The sequence below is a fragment of the Vigna unguiculata genome, chromosome 7, assembly GCF_037176805.1.
Source record: "Vigna unguiculata cultivar grain cowpea cultivar isolate G323 ecotype 2 chromosome 7, ASM3717680v1, whole genome shotgun sequence".
In the NCBI taxonomy this organism is placed as follows: domain Eukaryota; kingdom Viridiplantae; phylum Streptophyta; class Magnoliopsida; order Fabales; family Fabaceae; genus Vigna; species Vigna unguiculata.
This window is the reverse complement of record NC_140798.1, coordinates 10,960,390-10,980,349: the sequence shown is the minus strand read 5'-3', so window position 1 is coordinate 10,980,349 and position 19,960 is coordinate 10,960,390. Positions and strand designations below refer to the sequence as shown.

Sequence of the window (19,960 nt, the reverse complement as noted above, 5' to 3'; positions counted from 1 at the left end):
ATTTTATGGCCTTTTTCTTCTTGTACCCTCGGAGTTTTATGGGCTTCTTCTTCTTCATGTGTAGTAGAAATAAAGGTATAATGGCGATGATAATAACATCGGTGATGATGCAATGGTACAATAAAAGAGGATATTTTATTTTATTTTCTCTTAGTATGGTGATGTGTAGTTAGTAACAATGAGGGTGCATGAGGAAAGCTCCAATTTTATTTCTTCTAACTTGAGTAGCCCAATAGAAGGAGTTAGCGTATTAATCACACTAAACAAAGTTTTTTTTTTCATGATTGTATTAACTTACAAAACATTGGTTTTATTGAATATTTAATCATTTTTCAAAAGCATGCCATGACTGCATATCTTGCGCATATCATATATGGTGAAATTTTTAGGAGTAATAATCGTTAAATAAAAAAATGCAATTCGAGTTTAGTAGAAAAGATTACATAGTTAAAACATGATTTTTTCGGTCACACAAGAACAAAATTTAAATACGGATAAAGTTAAAATCATTAAAACTTAAATGATAACCTTATATTAGAAAAAATAAAAAACGCATGCGTCCCCACATTGCATAATGCAAGGTTGTTGGTGCATCATGTATTGGACATTTAACATTACAAAAGTATTAGTTAAGCCCAATCTAAAAGTTGGTTCATGATAAGGGGTTTGAAATTATTATAGTAAAGCAAAAAGACAAAAGATAGATGATCGCTAATTTGTGCGTTATCTTGAAATCTGGAAAATCTTGACCATTTTATGAACAAATAATTCATGCTACGTAGAAAGGAAAGAATTTAAATGTCCGATTATCACGTAAAGACTAACCACTTCAAACCACGTTGGTTTATCTTTATTCCCTTCTAGTTGGATCTAAAAATTAAAGTGATTTAAACAAAATATATATTATTGGGTACCAAATAAATAACACCCTAAATTAGTAGAAGTTTTCTATGAATTTAAAGTTTTACATCTATCAGTATGTCAAGCACAAAGCTACACCATAATAGTCACAAGATTATATTACAATATTTCTGTTGAGTGCTCAAAGCAAATATTTCAAAATACTCATTTCTTAAATCCAAAACATAAGGAAATATACGTAAAACAAAATAACTTATTCCTACTTAATACGCAGTCTTTCACTCCTATCTACTCCTTAACCTCGTCATTATTCTGGTCCTCACATACAATAGTTTATGCTCTTGTGTACATACACAATAATGATAAAAGAAACACATATACCAGCAGAAAATTAAGTTAGAGATTTATTTAAAACTTACAAGTTTTAAATAAAAAAAGGAAAAGTACTAAATGAATAAAAAGAACGCAATACAAAAACACCATTTATACCAATTTTACTACTTCTATTTAAAACTTATAAGTTTTAAATAAAATTATACTTATTAAACTATCACTCAAAGCACTAACCACTTGTTGAGCTGACACTAAGGATAACTCTAACTCCTTAGGAAACACTACCCTCTTCTGATTGCAATGAAAAAGAATGTGATTGGTAGACAACCAATCCATTCATAATATTATATCTAGTTCTTGCAAAGGTAGGTATATCAAATTTACTTTGAATTTACATCCCTCTATGACAACTAGACATTATGAGCAAACCCTTGAGGTAGGCACTTGACTAGAGGTTGGAGTTGTCACAACAAGATCCAATTGCAACTTTCTAATCGGAAGACTCAACTCTTCAGCACAAGCACTTGACACAAAACAATGTGTTGCTCTTGAATCAAAAAGCACACTTAAGCTTCTATCGACTATACAAAACATACCAAAAACTAGATTACCTGATCTTGCAGCCTCCACCTCTAGCAAGGCATATACTCTGGATGGATGCCACCTCTTCCTCCTTGTTGATGTTGAGATGGTTTAACAACTTTTAAAGTTCCCTTTAAACTAAGACAATCGCTAACATAATGTCCTTCTCCTTGCCATTTATAACATTCTACAAAATGTGGACCTTAAGTGTAATCCTTCCTCAAGTGAGGGCCTCCACATCGGAAGCATCCCATAAACTATTGAGTCTACTGCTAATGAGAAGAAGTTACCCCACCCTTAACATTCTATGGTCTGGAGTATGGTTTCTTTTCATTTGGCCTACCTACAATAGGCATTAGAGTCTTCAATGCTTTGCTTTCTTCCTTTAACCTTTCTACCATTCTCCCTTTTTCCACCAAGGCTAGAAACTCTGTAATAGTCACTACTGTAGCAGATGCTATTAACGACGACTATTTAAAGTCTATGAAGACGGTTTCACAACCTTCGGTACTAAGGTCGTTGATAAAGGTAACTCACAATAACGACAATTTAAGAAAGTTGTCATCAATCTTAGAATATACCACGACATTTCAAAATTCGTCGTTGAACACACTGTAACACCCCAAATTTAGGATGTCACGAGAAGCTATCATTGCTCTTTTTATTTAAAAGTAAAACGATTATATCACAAAAAAACACTTAAAAAAACTTATAATTTAAATGTAAATAGGTAGTCCAAAACTTCCATTAATAATAGTAATAATAAAAAAACAAAGTTCCAATTAAATACTAGAAAACAAAAGAAATTTTCACAGTCTTCACTGTTTGATTGAAATCAACTAAAGAAATAATAAACCCCGAGTCCATTCCATTCTCTCCGCAATCTACTTCGTGTCAGAAACATATGCATTACCATCTACTCCCGTATAACACACATGTTATACGATCATCACACATGCAACAAACACACAAACAAACAAATAGGGGTAAGCTAACCATAAATAATGATATTCATAAATAAAACATGTCCAATAATACTCAACATCGCATTCAAGTAGCACGGAAACATTATGATCACAATCCATCCTTGGTTTGAACACATAAACCCTAAATCCAAACAATCATACTAAACCAAACATAGCATCACATTCATCTAAAATCCCCAAACATAGTGATCATAATCAAGCTTTGGTTTTCTGTGGCCTCTCACCCCACAACAATATCTAGTTTCCTAGAACAGATGGTTCGATGTGTACCATTATCGCAGCCAGACTGCTCCTATAAGACCCGGGAAAATTAAGTAAATAAATAAATATTTATTTAATAATTGCAAGGGAAGGAATCTATAAAGCAATTAATGCGGAGAGTTATGACAAAGGAGCAATGGTAGCCTAAGTGGTTAGACACGTTTGGTGCATTTAAGGGGGATTTGGATTCAAGTCTTACGTATGCCATTAATGTTATGTTTTAATTATTTAATTTATTGTAGGCGCATATATGAACATGTGGCATGATGTTATGAGTATGTGTATGCATGATATGTCAAGAAAAATCTATAGGTTGATGGTTGTGCATATGCTTGATAATTGGGTGGATGTGAGTTCGAACCTTGGCTAGTGCAAAATGGATTGTTTTACGCTTGGATTATTTTTGGCTATATTAGTAAGTGATCAAGAAACCCTGGCCGTCTCCAAAAAAGTTAGAGAGGTAAGGTAATTACTAGGGGAAAGCTTAATAAGTGAGTAAAGGTGGTGTAAGAGAGGAGGTATTTTCGTGTGGCTACCTAAGAGGGTTTTCCAGAACACCAAAACTGAACCAAAGGAAAGTGTTTGAGGAGAAAAGGTGCACTCAAGTATAGGAGAAAATACCTAAGACAATTTTGGGCCAAGAAGGGACATTAGAAGCACAATTGGAGCTGGAAATCCAGGTTAGAGGAAGCTGAACTTGTTTCTTTTCTTTTCTTTTTTTTGGCTTGATGCATGATTCTTGTTGTCTGCTCTTATGTATGAACACATCCAAGATGCTCATGTCTTTTGTTTTTCTTTTTGTTGGTTTTTGGGTGTATGAACTAGATGTTTTTCTTTGAGTATGTTTTGTATCGGAGTTCTATGGGGTCTATAAAATAAAAGAAAGAAGAAAATAATTATTGTTCGGATTATAGTCGATAAATATAGCTTTGAGGTATACAAAATTATACCGACGATTTAAACCAGTATGTCTTTGACTTTGACTGTTTGTCTTAAAGGGGTAATGCCAATTATATTATAACACTACCAGAAAAACGCTAATTACCGACGGTCAGAATCCGTCGGAAATGTGCATAATCCGTCGATAAAAACGTTTTATCGACGAACTTTCGACAGCAACAAATCCGTCGGTAAATCGCGCGTCGGTAATCATTTACCGACGGATTGTTCAAGTCCGCTGGTAATTACCGACGGAAACATCTGTCGCTAAAATCGCCGGCTATTACCGACGGATTATGCCGTCCAAAATTATCGACGGCCTTATCCGTCAGTAAATCCATTCGTAAAGTCTACGCTGTTACCGACGGATATATCCGTCGCTAATTACCGAGGGAAACATCCGTCAGAAATTACCGACGGTCTTATCCGTCGGTAATGGCGTGAACTTCACGAATGGATTTACCGACGGATAAGGGTGTCGGTAATCCGTCGGTAAGAGTCAAAAATTGGTCTGGGTTTATTTATTTTTTAGATATTCCACAATACCTGCATATAGAAAATTCCAACACAAACAAATCCAACCGTCCAACATTCCAACATTCCATTTTATCAAATATTATATGATTATCAAACTCCATCACAATATAATTATGCATATATATCAGATGACACACTAAATTGTTTATAAAACAGAGAAAATTGGTTTGTAGCACAAGAATGTTTACATAAGCACGATCAGTACCAAGAAGGAATAATAATACATAGGTTTATTAAGTACATGCTGAAGAAAGTTTGTCTTAAGAATAAGAAAAACTAATAATCTTCATAATTAGGAGAAGATTCTTCATTTACATTATCGTCCTCTTCATTATTTTGTTGTTGAGGATGAGGTGGAGGGATTTCAGAGTTTTGTTGAGTAGGGTTTGGCTATTGTAGCTGTAGCTGTGGCTGTGGCTATGGCTGTTGAAGACAAGCCTGAGCATCAGGAGGGAGATATTGCAGAACTAGGGATTGAAAGGATCGAAACTCATACCTTAATTGCTCATTTTCCTCCAGGCTGCGTGAAAGTTGCTGCCTAATATTAGTGAGGTCCTCAATATTAGAAGAGGAAGAAGGTGGTAGTTGGTTCAGACTTTCATTTGGACCAACATATTTTGAAACAAGTTGACCAGCCCCATAAAGTCTTCCTTTCTTTTTCCCTCCTACTATCTCAATCCAGCACCTAGTCCTGATAGAATCATCCTGTGTAGGATCAACAGAGGATTGCTCTTGTGTTCCATCAGCACATGAGGAAACCTCAAATCTGACTTAAGAAAGCCTAGGCTGAAATTCTTCCTGTAAGTAAACAATGAACAATTATTATTTTGTGGTGGGATACATTTAAGAGTAAATAATACTGAACAGTAAAAGAGACTTACATTTGTCTTCCTAGACTTCTCATCCACATACTCGCCAGTACCCTTCCGGATATGTGTCTGTTGAAAGACTTCATCAAGAAACACATGGCGTCCCAACTCACGTGCCTGCAACAAAATGTTATAGAGTTAGATTTGATTTGATTTTAAACTTTAAAAATGTAGTTCAAATGTGACAAATACAAACAATTAATGTTTTTACCATACGAAGGGCATGCTCATAAGTGGTAATGGATCCACCTGTGTGTAGGGTTCCACCTGTTTCAAAAGCCCTATTCTTCTTAGCTGCAATATATTTGCTCTGATAACTTGGAGAATTCCAATGTTCTAGCAGCCTTGTCCACACATCATTAGGAATCCATTCTGGCCTTTCTCTAGCCATTCTAGCATCTCTAAACATTTCAGATAGACGATGAGAAGCTCTGCTGTTGAAATTTCTCCTAATGGCAATTTCATGCTCTAGTGCCCACTGAACTCTCCTCTATAACACAATTTAAACATATAAAACATTATAAGTATATTAAAAATGGAATAACAGTTAACAACTTAATTTACCTATATATAATAAGTTAGAACACGTTACCTTGAAACGTTGCCAGAAAATGTCCTTGTCTTTTTCAGGTATTGATCCCCATGATGGCCAAGGATTAAGAAATTGTTGCTTGATTGTCTTTGTGATAGCCTGTGAAGCAACTCTAGATGGAACAAACCTATAATTCATGGAAAATTGTTAGAAGATGAAAGAAGTTACATAATATAAACAATGAGAATAATTGAATTTAAATATTACCCTCGACCGACAGGTTCAATCATCGGGCGATCCTGCAGAGGAGGGTCAGGTTCTGCATCCAAATCAAGATCAACCATAGGCTGTGGGGCAACTATATCACATGCAATTGGGGATGGTGCAGACTGCTGACCAACGACAGAAGATGGGCCACCAATCGAGGCTGGAGATGGTACAGTATGAGGTGATGGGGATGCTCCAATGTCTGTAGAAGGGGTATGTAACCCAGTGTGTGGAGTTGAAGAAGATGAGAATGGTATATGTGAGGGTGGTACAGAAGGGGCCCTGGGAGCAACAACTGGGATATGCAACCCTATGGGTGGAGGTTGAGAATATGAGGATGGCATATGAATCGCCGAGATAGATGTAAGGTTATGTAACCCTGTGGGTGGAGGTGGAGAAGATAAGGATGGCATATGTAAGCCCGAGGTAGGGGTGATGGGTCTAAGTGGAATCCGAAGCACATAACTATTACGTCTCTTTCTTGTTTTTGCAATACCTTTCCCTTTATCAGCAGGGGGTGGTCAAGGTGGATCTCCCGATGACATGGCGTATGGAGTTTAGGATCTAAGTATCAAACAAATTAAGATGGTGTATGATAATAAACAAATATATCAACTTAATAACTATTCATTAGACATATTACACAAGTTGAAGTACAACAACAAAAAGTTCTAATGAAATGAAGAAAAAACAAACATATTAAAAAGTTCAGTACAAAAACAAAAAAGATAAAGTTAGTCATTATCATCACTTTTATCCTCATCGTCGTCCTCCTCTTCATCCACTTCTTTTTCAGTTTCACCTTCTTCTTCTTCATCTAGATCTTGCTCCTCCTCCTCCTGTTCTAACTCTTCATCATGACCTTCTATGTGATGAAATCCAGATACACGTTCTACTTCAATTACTTCGTTGACATGTGACATTTCATCAACTTGGTAAGGGACATCGTCTTCCACCTCATTTGATTCAATGCGACCTCTCGGCTTTGTTTTAATTGCAACACACCAACCACAGTTGTCTTTTCGAGATGGTGGATATTGTACATAATATACTTGTCTAACATTGTATGCCAAAATAAATGGATCAAATGGTTGGTACCTTGAAGTCATGTGAATGTCCACAATGTTATATTTAGGATCCACTCTTGTACCTTTCCTTGAGGGATCAAACCATTCACAAAAAAAAAGTACAACTTTCTTCGGTTTATTAGAAGTATTGTACTCTGGTTCATATATTATATGAATGATCCCATAAAAATCATCTTCACCTCCTTCGGTAAGGCCCTTCACATGAACACCACTATTTATAGTCTTTTTCCCTTTGCTCCACGCGTTAGTATGGAACTTGTACCCATTCACAAAGTACGTGTGCCATTCTTTGACACATTTCGTTGGCCAATTTGACAAATCCCTTAGGTCTTGGTTTCTAACACTTAATGGCTCGTTATAAACCTACAAATATAGAAAGATAGATGTAGAATTATGATACATTAAAATCCATTTGTTTCATAATTAATGGTACAATACATACTTGATATTGGAACCATTCAGGAAACTCTGAATGAATACGAGCAGAAGCACTACTCTCAGGTATTTGCAAGCACATAAGGAATGAGCTGGTGAAAATAAATTCCAATGCTATCAGTTAACACATGAATCGATTGATTAACACATGAGGACTGAGTTGTTCACAAAGGAGGATATAACTTACTCAAGATATGATTTGACTTCAATGCAATTGATTAACACATGAACATGAGCAGATTTGAACTCTGCATCAGTTAACCAATGAATCGATTCTCTCCCTGCATGTCGACCTTTTTGCTGAAAAACAGACAACGTTGACACATCTCTTTGACATTCAACTTCATTCCTCCAATTGCGTGGTGACAACATGAAGTTGTTGAAGTAATGAGAACAAAAGTATGTTGTCTCACGGTGTAAATAAGATGCACAAATAGAACCTTCAACTCTTGCTTTATTTTTTATTGATCATTTTGAATCACCCATGAATCTATACAAATAAAAAAATACATCATGATGAAAAAAATTGGTCAGAAAATTAATTATAAATATGAATAGGGAGGTCCTTTAGTACCTTTCAAATGGATACATCCATCTGTATTGCACTGGTCCACCCAACAATGCTTCATGGGGGAGATGAATAGGAAGATGTTCCATGGAATCAAATAATCCAGGAGGGAATATTCTCTCTAATTTGCAGAGAATAATTGGAATATTTTCCTCCATTCTTCTTAGGCATTCCTCTTTTAATGTTGCAGAGCACAAATCTTTGAAAAAATGGCTAATTTCAGTAAGAGGATTTAAAACATAAATGGGCAAAGCACTAAATGCAATAGGAAGTAATGACTCCATGAATACATGGCAATCATGACTTTTCATTCCATGGATTCTTCCCTTTTCAACATCAGCACATCTAGCCAAGTTGGAACTATAACCATCTGGCATCTTAAGTTCCTTTATCCACCGACAAACTGATTTAGCTTCATCTGGAGTTAAGGTGTAATTTGCTTTAGGCTTTAATATTTTCCCATTATCTTGAACCTTCAACTCCAAGTCTTTTCGCTTGCAATACAATCCTAAATCCCTTATTGCCTTCTCATTGTCCTTTGTCTTTCCCGTCACATTCATAACATATTGAATATGTTCTCAAAGAAATTTTTTTCAATGTGCATTACATCAAGATTATGCCTTAACAAATTATCTTTCCAATATGAAAGATCCCAAAAAATGCATCTTTTTGTCCAATTATGCCACTCTCCATATCCATCTATCCGTGTTACACCGTTTTCAGTGACTTTTGGAAAATATTTCACTCTTCTCCAAACTTGTAATAGTGTCAACCTAGGAGGTGGCCCATCTGTTTCAACTTGCCCTTTTCGAAAGGCTTTAATATTTCTCCTAAAGTGATGGTCATTAGGTAAGAACCTACGATATGAGTCAAACCAACAACTTTTGCGACCATAATTTAACGTGAATGACTTATTGTGCTCCATGCAATGCAGACAAGCTAATCTACCATGTGTGCCCCAACCAAATAACGTCCCATAAGCAGGGAAGTCATTAATAGTCCACATCAAACATGCCCTCATCATAAAATTTTGTTTCCTTGAAACATCATAGGTCAAGATACCAACCCACAACTTCTTCAAATCATCAATTAAAGGCTCCAAGTAAACATCAATAGAGGCCTTTGGATTGGATGGCCCTGGTATAAGATAACTCAAAAACATATAAGGTTTTGACATGCACATTTATGGAGGAAGATTGTATGGAGTAACATTTACGGGCCAACAAGAATATGGTGAAGATGAAGCCTGAATGTAAGGGTTAAATCCATTTGAACATAGACCAAGTCGCACATTGCGTGGATCAGACGCAAAGGTAGGATGTTTACGATCAAAGTGCTTCCAGGCTTCACCATCAGATGGGTGGCGTAACATTCCTTGGCTTTGGTTTTCATGATGCCAAGTCATATGTGGTGCAGTTTGCATAGAAGCAAACATTCTTTGTAATCTTGGGATTATAGGCAAATAGAACATTGACTTAACTAGAATTGGTTTTTTGCGCCTTGATCCCTGATGAAGTGGATGATATCTTGGTTTATGACAAAATTTACATTCAAGCAATGCTGCATCTTTTTTTCCACTATCATTGTCATAAAAGAGCATACAACCACTCACATAACAATCAATCTTCTTAGCCTCCAATCCCAACTTTGATACTAACCTCTTAGCGTCATAATAACTCTTTGGCAAGCTCATATTTGGTGGTGTGAGATCTAACAAAAGTTTGGTGAAAGCCTCTAAGCATTGGTTGGGAATATTCCAATTAGACTTATAAGATAGAAGTCTAACACATACTGACAATTTAGAGTCTTTTGCCCCTTCAAATAAAGGTTGATTTGCCTCCGCCAACAAATTATAAAACCTTTGTGTGGATTCATTAGGACGCTCTTCTAAGTTAGTGTCGTTGGGTTGTTGGTTTGATTGAAATTGACACAAAGCGTTATTGACCATCTCTTCCATGTCACACAATTGCTCCATTTCAGCAGTATGTACACCATCTCTAGGGACAAAATTATCACCTTCAATTAAATCAACTGACATATCTTCACCATGTAAGTCCAAATCTAGTAATTTGGTATGAACCCTTTTTTATAAAGGTGAACTTTTACAATCTCATCTGTCAAAATCCTTGTACAGTCACACTTAATGCATGGGCATCTAATCCCACCTTCAAGTTCAAAATATTTAGACTGTCTTGCTACTCGAACAAACTCTTCAACGCCTAAGATAAAAGACTCCTTCAATCCCCTTCTACCACTATAACAACGATCATACATCCATGCACGATTCAAAGCAGGTTCACTCATGTTCTGTATCACAATAAATGGTTTAAATTAGAATGTAATGGGGAGAATTGAAATAAAGTGGAGACATGCATGTCCCCATGTATTGCTTAAGATCATGACATTGTTGGGATATATCTTACTAATTAAGTAAGATATCCAAATATTAACACAACTACAATGTCCTAATTGGAATGCAAGTCCCATGACTATGCAGACCATTTTAGCTAAAATTTTCTTACTTTACATTTTCATTAACTACATTAATACAGTTCATTGACTACTTAAATTAGCAGCATGATAATACTTAGCAATAATCACATCAGGTGGAAAGAAATTATACCTCACAAAAGGTACTAGGCAACCTTTTAGGGAAATACTTCCTTGCTACTATAATTTACCTCCAGATCCACCCTCACCTTTTCCTCCTCTATCATAGTGCATAAATAAATATTAGTCTTCATGCAAATGAATATATCAAAACAATCTGAAATAAAGAAGCATAAGCAATGGTTGATTGAATCTGTTATACAATTTGGAGGGAAATTCAAATCTGCCTACAAAAAACACAAAAATCAACTACAAATTGGTCAAAATGAGCTTAAGACTATCCAATCAGCAAAGGAAATGTTGAGGAATGATGCAAAAACAATGTATTTAGTATATGAAAGATGAAAACTAAGCTAAAAGTGAGCAATATCAAGGAAAACGAAAACTGAGGTGGAGACTAACTTGTATGGCTAGTTTACGGATCTCTAGTCTAGTTAAATACCTAACTTCATTAATTTTTCATTCAATTAGTGTGACTAAGGTCTGTGGCCTATTTTTACGCAGAAAAAGTAAACCAAGGACATAAAAACTAACATAAACAAAGAAAGAATGCAGTAACTTGGCTGAAAAGTTGACCAAGAGTTGACTTTTTTCCTTTTTCCTCTAATCTGAAATCTATTATGCGAGATTGGTATAAACAACACCAAGGACCTACTCAACAAAGTTAAAATGACTCAGGGATCCTAAGGAACAACTCAAAACTGAAATCCTACCTAAAACTCAAAATTTCACTACCTAAAACTTCTAAAAACACCTTAAAGATATAGGCTAAAACTAAGTTTATGCTAAAGCACAGATAGAACTACCACTAAACTACCTAGACAAGATTCAAATGACTTAAGAAAACTTAATGCTAAGTCACAAACTATCTCCTAAATGATTTACCAAAAATCACTACCTAAAACCAAGACTAGTCTACAAAATTGACCCTTTTGTGTATGCATGTACTAAGCTAACCTATGGAAGTTTAATATAACTATCCTAACATGTTTCTAATGGCAAAATATGAATAGAAAACAGCTCACACTGCTAAAACTTACTACAACTCAAAATCTATCTACCTAAGACCTAATATTAGCACTAAACTATGCTAAAACTCCAAAAATTTAGAGCTGAAATAAACTACTGCATAAAACTTTTATCAACACCCTTGGATAACTTTTAATTACCAAAAGAAATGTGGAGAAGACATCACAAAACAAAATTTGGAGGGAAATTCAAATCTGCCTACAAAAAACACAAAAATCAACTACAAATTGGTCAAAATGAGCTTAAGACTATCCAATCAGCAAAGGAAATGTTGAGGAATGATGAAAAAACAATGTATTTAGTATATGAAAGATGAAAACTAAGCTAAAAGTGAGCAATATCAAGGAAAACGAAAACTGAGGTGGAGACTAACTTGTATGGCTAGTTTATGAATCTCTAGTCTAGTTAAATACCTAACTTCATTATTTTTTCATTCAATTAGTGTGACTAAGTTGTGTGGCCTATTTTTATGCAGAAAAAGTAAACCAAGGACATAAAAACTAACATAAACAAAGAAAGAATGTAGTAACTTGGCTGAAAAGTTGACCAAGAGTTGACTTTTTGCCTTTTTCCTCTAATCTGAAATCTATTATGCGAAACTGGTATAAACAGCACCAAGGACCTACTCAACAAAGTTAAAATGACTCAGGGATCCTAAGGAACAACTCAAAACTGAAATCCTACCTAAAACTCAAAATTTCACTACCTAAAACCTCTAAAAACACCTTAAAGATATAGGCTAAAACTAAGTTTATGCTAAAGCACGGGTAGAACTACCACTAAACTACCTAGACAAGATTCAAATGACTTAAGAAAACTTAATCCTAAGTCACAAACTATCTCCTAAATGATTTACCAAAAATCACTACCTAAAACCAAGACTAGTCTACAAAATTGACCCTTTTGTGTATGCATGTACTAAGCTAACCTATGGAAGTTTAATCTAACTATCCTAACATGTTTCTAATGGCAAAATATGAATAGAAAACAGCTCACACTGCTAAAACTTACTACAGCTCAAAATCTAGCTACCTAAGACCTAATATTAGCACTAAACTATGCTAAAACTCCAAAAATTTAGAGCTGAAATAAACTACTGCATAAAACTTTTATCAACACCCTTGGATAACTTTTAATTACCAAAAGAAATGTGGAGAAGACATCACAAAACAAAATTTGGAGGGAAATTCAAATTTGCCTACAGAAAACACAAAAATCAACTACAAATTGGTCAAAATGAACTTAAGACTATCCAATCAGCAAAGGAAATGTTGAGGAATGATGCAAAAACAATGTATTTAGTATATGAAAGATGAAAACTAAGCTAAAAGTGAGCAATATCAAGAAAAACGAAAACTGAGGTGGAGACTAACTTGTATGGCTAGTTTATGAATCTCTAGTCTAGTTAAATACCTAACTTCATTATTTTTTCATTCAATTAGTGTGACTAAGTTGTGTGGCCTATTTTTATGCAGAAAAAGTAAACCAAGGACATAAAACCTAACATAAACAAAGAAAGAATGCAGTAACTTGGCTGAAAAGTTGACCAAGAGTTGACTTTTTGCCTTTTTCCTCTAATCTGAAATCTATTATGCGAAACTGGTATAAACAGCACCAAGGACCTACTCAACAAAGTTAAAATGACTCAAGGATCCTAAGGAACAACTCAAAACTGAAATCCTACCTAAAACTCAAAATTTCACTACCTAAAACCTCTAAAAACATCTTAAAGATAGGCTAAAACTAAGTTTATGCTAAAGCACGGGTAGAACTACCACTAAACTACCTAGACAAGATTCAAATGACTTAATAAAACTTAATCTTAAGTCACAAACTATCTCCTAAATGATTTACCAAAAATCACTACCTAAAACCAAGACTAGTCTACAAAATTGACCCTTTTGTGTATGCATGTACTAAGCTAACCTATGGAAGTTTAATCTAACTATCCTAACATGTTTCTAATGGCAAAATATGAATAGAAAACAACTCACACTGCTAAAACTTACTACAGCTCAAAATCTAGCTACCTAAGACCTAAAACTACCACTAAACTATGCTAAAACTCCAAAAAATTAGAAATTAAATAAACTACTGCACATAACTTTTATAGAACTACTTGGACAACTTCCAATTATCAAAAGAAAGGTTGAGAACATATGAGAACTCGGAATTAACAACCTAATTCGAATTTGCCTAGTAAAAACCCAAAAAATGAACTAGAAATAGTCAAAATGAGCTAAGACAATATGAACTAAGTGAAAACACACTATTTTTTCAGATTTCAAAACAATTCCAATTTAAGTTTCTTTCTCAGGGGGTTTCTCTCTCCCTTTTTAGGATTGAGGTCTCATAACCTAATTGATATAGGCTCATACTATTCAAATTCTTGGCAGCTTTGAAACTCTATTCACTACCTTTAATGCAATTCATATTTTTGTTAATCATACCCTATGTAGTTAATAATTTTAGAATGAGATTATTATATAGGAGCTGAAAAATGATTCTAAACTATTCTCATAAGACTTAACTTATAAAAAATTAAATTTGTGGCTTTTTTGTATGAAAGTTGAGATTGATTCAATGGTTGTGGTTGTGGCTGTAAAGGATGCCCAATTTCACAGTTTATCACCCATCCCTGTGGCTGTTAAGGATGCCCAATTTCAAAGTTTTAGAAATAAGAACATAATTAAACTTGATGCACAATTTGATCAACGAATTGGTTTAAAACTACACCAAATCCCTAATCAACCAACTCAATTAAACAAAAAACAGAACACATCACTCAATAAGGGATCGAGACAATGAAATGGGAAAATGGCACACACCTAGCAATGACCATTGAATTGGGAAACACAAGCAATCGAGACATGCTTGTATGAGACATGAACACATTCACACAATGAATCAATCAACTTAATAACTTAATGGAATCCAAAACAAAACCAACCAATCAAATTCGGATCCAACAAAGCAATCAATTCGGAAATGCAGTGAAATCAGAAAGGGAAAATTGATCAAACCTAGTGTCTCACGTCTCTTGCAAACAACCCACAATATCAATGAATTTCACGCCTACCCGCCACTGCTAAACTCAACCGAACATCATCTCCCCTTACCAATTTCAGAATCAACGACAATGAGAACAAGTTTTGGGATAAAAAAATTCAAACAAACATCATGGCAGTTGACACTTACCACTACATTGACGTTGCCGGAGAACGCGTTGTCGTCCAAGACCCCCACACACTACGCTACAGGAGGCTCGCGCCGGAGAATGGACGAAGCAGATGAGGCAGCGGCAGATTGCGCCAGAGAACGCACGTCAGGGCATGAACGGAAGAATCACGGTGGAGCGGCACAGGCGGTGGTCACGGCGATTTGCAGAAAGGCACTGGGTTTTGGTGATTTTGGGGGAAGGGGGTAAACTGAAAATAGTGGAGGGGAAAGTGAAATCTTATTTTCATTTGGCCGAGAATTTACCGAAGGATCTTCTCCGTCAGTAAATATGAACACGTCATTGGTAACTTACACTATGACATTACCGACGGAAGGATCCGTCGGTAAATAAGAAACAAATTTCACATCGGACATTACCGACGGATCCTTCCGTCGGTAAATAAGAAACCCAATTCACATAGGTCATTACAAACGGATCTTTCCGTCGATAAATAAATCATCAATATCCATCGGTACATCTGTCGGAAAATAAACTTTACCGACGGATAGTTATCCGTCGGAACATATCCGTCAGTAATCAATGAATTTCTTATAATGTAATATACACGTATGGGAATTTTGGGTGGGGGTATTGCGGAAGTGAATTGAAGCATTCCAGGTTTGGTGATTGTTTTGAGTTTAGGGCTGGATGAAGAGTATAAGCGGAGGTCTTTTTATATGTACTGTACTTAAACCTATTTGAATTGGTTTCTAAAACTATCGAAAGGTTGCGAGATTGGTGGTTGATTATAAGTGGTTGGTTATCATATGACGTTGGTGTGATTTTATTAGCATATATGTCTTGTTTTTTTTCCCGTTTTGGTTTCAATATGCAACATCACCAAAAGCTTAGGTGAGAAAGAAAGTGGATATTGTTTTTATTATATTTTGATACTTTATAAATTTATAAAACGCATATACGAAAAGGAAAGGGAAAAATAGGTGAGGGATATATAATATATTATATAACTATATTTTAATCTATATTAGGTATGAGATATTTGATATGCGTGTGTATATATATATATATATATATATATATATATATATATATATATATATATATATATATATATATATATATATATATATATATATATATATATATAATATGATAGTATAATATTATATAAAGGGTTCAATTTAAGTTTTAAGATTGGATGGCAATGAGGTATATTATATATTAACCGGTGGAAACTTAAGAAATAGAAGGTGTAATTATTTAAATCTAATTCCATTCTCAATTTTTTTTATCAAGACAATATAATATTTTATCTTGTATAGGAATTTGAGATTTGTTTAGTGTACATTATTGGAAAACTTTGAGGTTGGAGCCCGTGTACAATATAAGTGGTAACGAATTTAGCTACTGTAATTGGCTAGAATGTATATAAATATATGTATTTATTATTAGAAATATTAATTAATATTATTATATTTTGTTTTCCCAAAGTTTGAGATAAAAGTACAGATATTTAAAATAAATGTCGCAATTTTGGAAGTTAATCGTAGGGATTACTGTCATTGTGAGGAATGATTTACATTTAATGTGATGTGTTGTATTTTAGTAATTAGTTGAGGAAAGTTATGCTATAAATTGTGAAATCATGTAAAATGTAGGTTCGGCTTTGTCGGTAATGTTGTTTATTTTCTGTTATGACTGTGTGTATGTAAAAATTGTGATGTTGAGTTGAGTAGAATGCGACATGTTTCGATTAGTAAATGAAGGAGAGTATGGTATGCATAATAATTAATTGTGTGGCATGATTAAATGTGTGCATTATGATTGAGTCATCGTAGTATAACTGGATAATCGTATTTGTGTTAGGATTTTGTGTAATGGGTGGTTTGAGGTCCCTTAGGACCTGTTTAATATGCCAAAAACCAGTAACGCAATGCTACTGGTATGGCGCCTGGCAGTGCGGGGTGGCCCGTCAGGCAATCAAGTCCCAAAACAGTGGTAGTGACCACTGTACGCGCGTGGTGCCTGGCGGCAGGGTTGGTCTCGCCAGGCGGAATTGTGTAGTAGAAGTCCTGGAAGGAGCTTTGCGCCTGGCGGCGTGAGAGGTGCGCCATGCGGTGACGGTGCGACAATATTTTTGGAAGGCGCTTTGCGCATGGCAGTGTGAGATGCCCGCTAGGCGGTTTGGAACCAAGTTCTGCCTAGCGACGTGAGAGGCGCGCCAGGCGGTTTTGGGTGCAGAGTTGGTTCGAGTGGAGGAGTTCTACATAGCTTTGGATGAATGTCATGATGTGATGCTTTGGCTGGGGTCCAGTTACGAGTGTAACTTGTATTGGGGTAACACGTGGCCACTCTAGGTTGCAGCTTGGTGGTTTAGGAAGTCTAGTGGAGTGTGCGAGATCGTGGCTCGTACGACGAGGTTTCGGATGATTGCCCTCTTCAGTGCATCTGATAGAGTTTTGGTAGTTTGGGGACAACTACAGACTTATGTTCATTTTGGGGAACTCCACTTGTTGTCGCGGTGTGAGGGCGTGGCAAATTTATTCCCGCGTGTGGACTATCAGGTGGTGGCCTGTAGTCGGAGGGGCCAGTAAACACTTATGCAGCAAAGTTCAATCAGTGAACTCACCAAAAGGGTGTAAAATCAAGATGCGTCCAACAGAAAGTTTGGAAGTGAAGGATTGAGGATTGGGGCTAACACAGGTTATGGTTATGAAATGCTTTAATTATGTCATGTGTAATTGTCCTGCTTGTATTTAAGATCACCCTATCTGTGTGTGTTTGGCGATGATCATGTAACTTGTTACATAGGAGCAGATGTTGATGCAGGTGAGCATGTGGATGCCTAGTGTTGGAGTGGGAACCAGCTATGGGAGTTTTTTTTAGTTTTCTTCATGAACTATTTTGTAAAGAATATTATGAACAATTAATCTTTGTAATAATTGAACGCCGTATGAATTTTATAATTGGCGCGTTGAAATAAAGTTTTAAATTTTCCTATGTTTTGGGAAAAGAAATGATCATAAATGCGATTTTATACTTATATCCCTATTTTAATTATTTAAGTTAGTAACATCCGGTCGGGATGTTTCATCTCCCTTATTCCTCAAGAAATTATGAGTAAAAACGTCAATGCATCGCACATTGGGGATTATACTCGCAACGAGCCGAAATAAGATGAAACATATTTCCCCTTCCCACTACTTCACACAGGCGAGAGGGTACAACACTCAAACCAATCTTTTAATACTGCTTCACACAGGTGAAAATGACCCCTTTCCACTGCTTCACACAGGCAAAAGAGTCTTCACTGGGTTCCTAGGTACGGAAAACCTCACACAACACTCAATTCCAACAAGAGCTTTCAAGCAATTTCGTCAAAAAGTTGGTCAGGTTTTGAAATCTACATGCCATCACTCTAATATATATATATATATATATATATATATATATATATATATAATCAATTAACTACCAGTTAAATGTCATAAAACACTACACAATTCAAAGTCACACAACATCAACTAGACGAGCTCACTCCACACAATCCCAAAGGTTTTTCGAAAACCAGGCTCTGATACCAAAATGTAACACCCCAAATTTAGGATGTCACGAGAAGCTATCATTGCTCTTTTTATTAAAAAGTAAAACGATTATATCACAAAAAAAGCACTTAAAATAAACTTATATATTAAATGTAAATAGGTAGTCCAAAACATCCATTGATAATAGTAATAATAAAAAAACAAAATTCCAATTAAATACTAGAAAACAAAAGAAATTTTCATAGTCTTCACTATTTGATTGAAATCAACTAAAGAAATAATAAACCCCTGAGTCCATTCCATTCTCTCTGCAATCTACTACGTGTTAGAAACATCTGCATTACCATCTGCTCTCGTATAACGCACACGTTATATGATCATCACACATGCAACAAACACATAAATAAACAAATAGGGGTAAGCTAACCATAAACAATGATATTCATCAAAAGAAATTCTTAAATAAAACATGTCCAATAATACTCAACGTCGCATTCAAGTAGCTCAGAAACGTTATGATCACAATCCATCCTTGGTTTGAACACACAAACCCCAAATTCATACAATCATGCTAAACCAAACATAGCATCACATTCATCTAAAATCTCCAAAATCATAATCAAGCTTTGGTTTTCTGTGGCCTCTCATCCCACAACAACATGTAGTTTCCTAGAACAGATGGTTCGATGTGTCCCATTATCGCAGCCATATTGTCTCCCTTATTCCTCAAGGAATTATGGGTAAAAACGTCGATGCATCACACATCGGGTACTATACTCACAACGATCCGAAATAAGGTGAAACATCTTTCCCCTCCCTACTACTTCACATAGGCGAGAAGGTACAACACTCGAACCAATCTTTTACCACTGCTTCACACAAGCGAAGAAGACCCATTTCCACTGCTTCACACAGGCGAAAGAGTCTTCACTGGGTTCCTAGGTACGAAAAACCTCACAAAACACTCAATTCCAACAAGATCTTTCAAGCAAGGCAAACACTCCCAACATGCAACACATGAGGATTACTTATTGCCAACCAAATACACACCATCACATCATGGTTGAAAAATAAAGTCTCATAACAAAACCAAATTCATGTATCACACATGTATTTAATACACACTAAATATTTAGTAAAATGCATGGGAAAGAAAAGAAAATAAATTACTACAACCTGCACCTAAACTTTTTAAAGAGTAGAAAAGGAGATGTTATCTTTTCTGAAAAGGAAAAAGAATAGCTTATTGTGCATAAAAATTTACAACACGATGCCCCCAACCTTTTTACGCATGATATCAAAACTAAAAAGAAGAAAGAGAAAGGCTAATGACCTTG

The 19,960-nt window shown here is 35.5% G+C and overlaps 1 pseudogene; it reads right to left on the bottom strand.

Annotated features, from left to right (window-relative positions):
* Nucleotides 1–6,901: 6,901 nt before the first annotated feature.
* On the bottom strand, nucleotides 6,902–10,538 carry LOC146884615 (uncharacterized; annotated as a pseudogene).
* Between the last annotated feature and the right edge of the window lie 9,422 nt (nucleotides 10,539–19,960).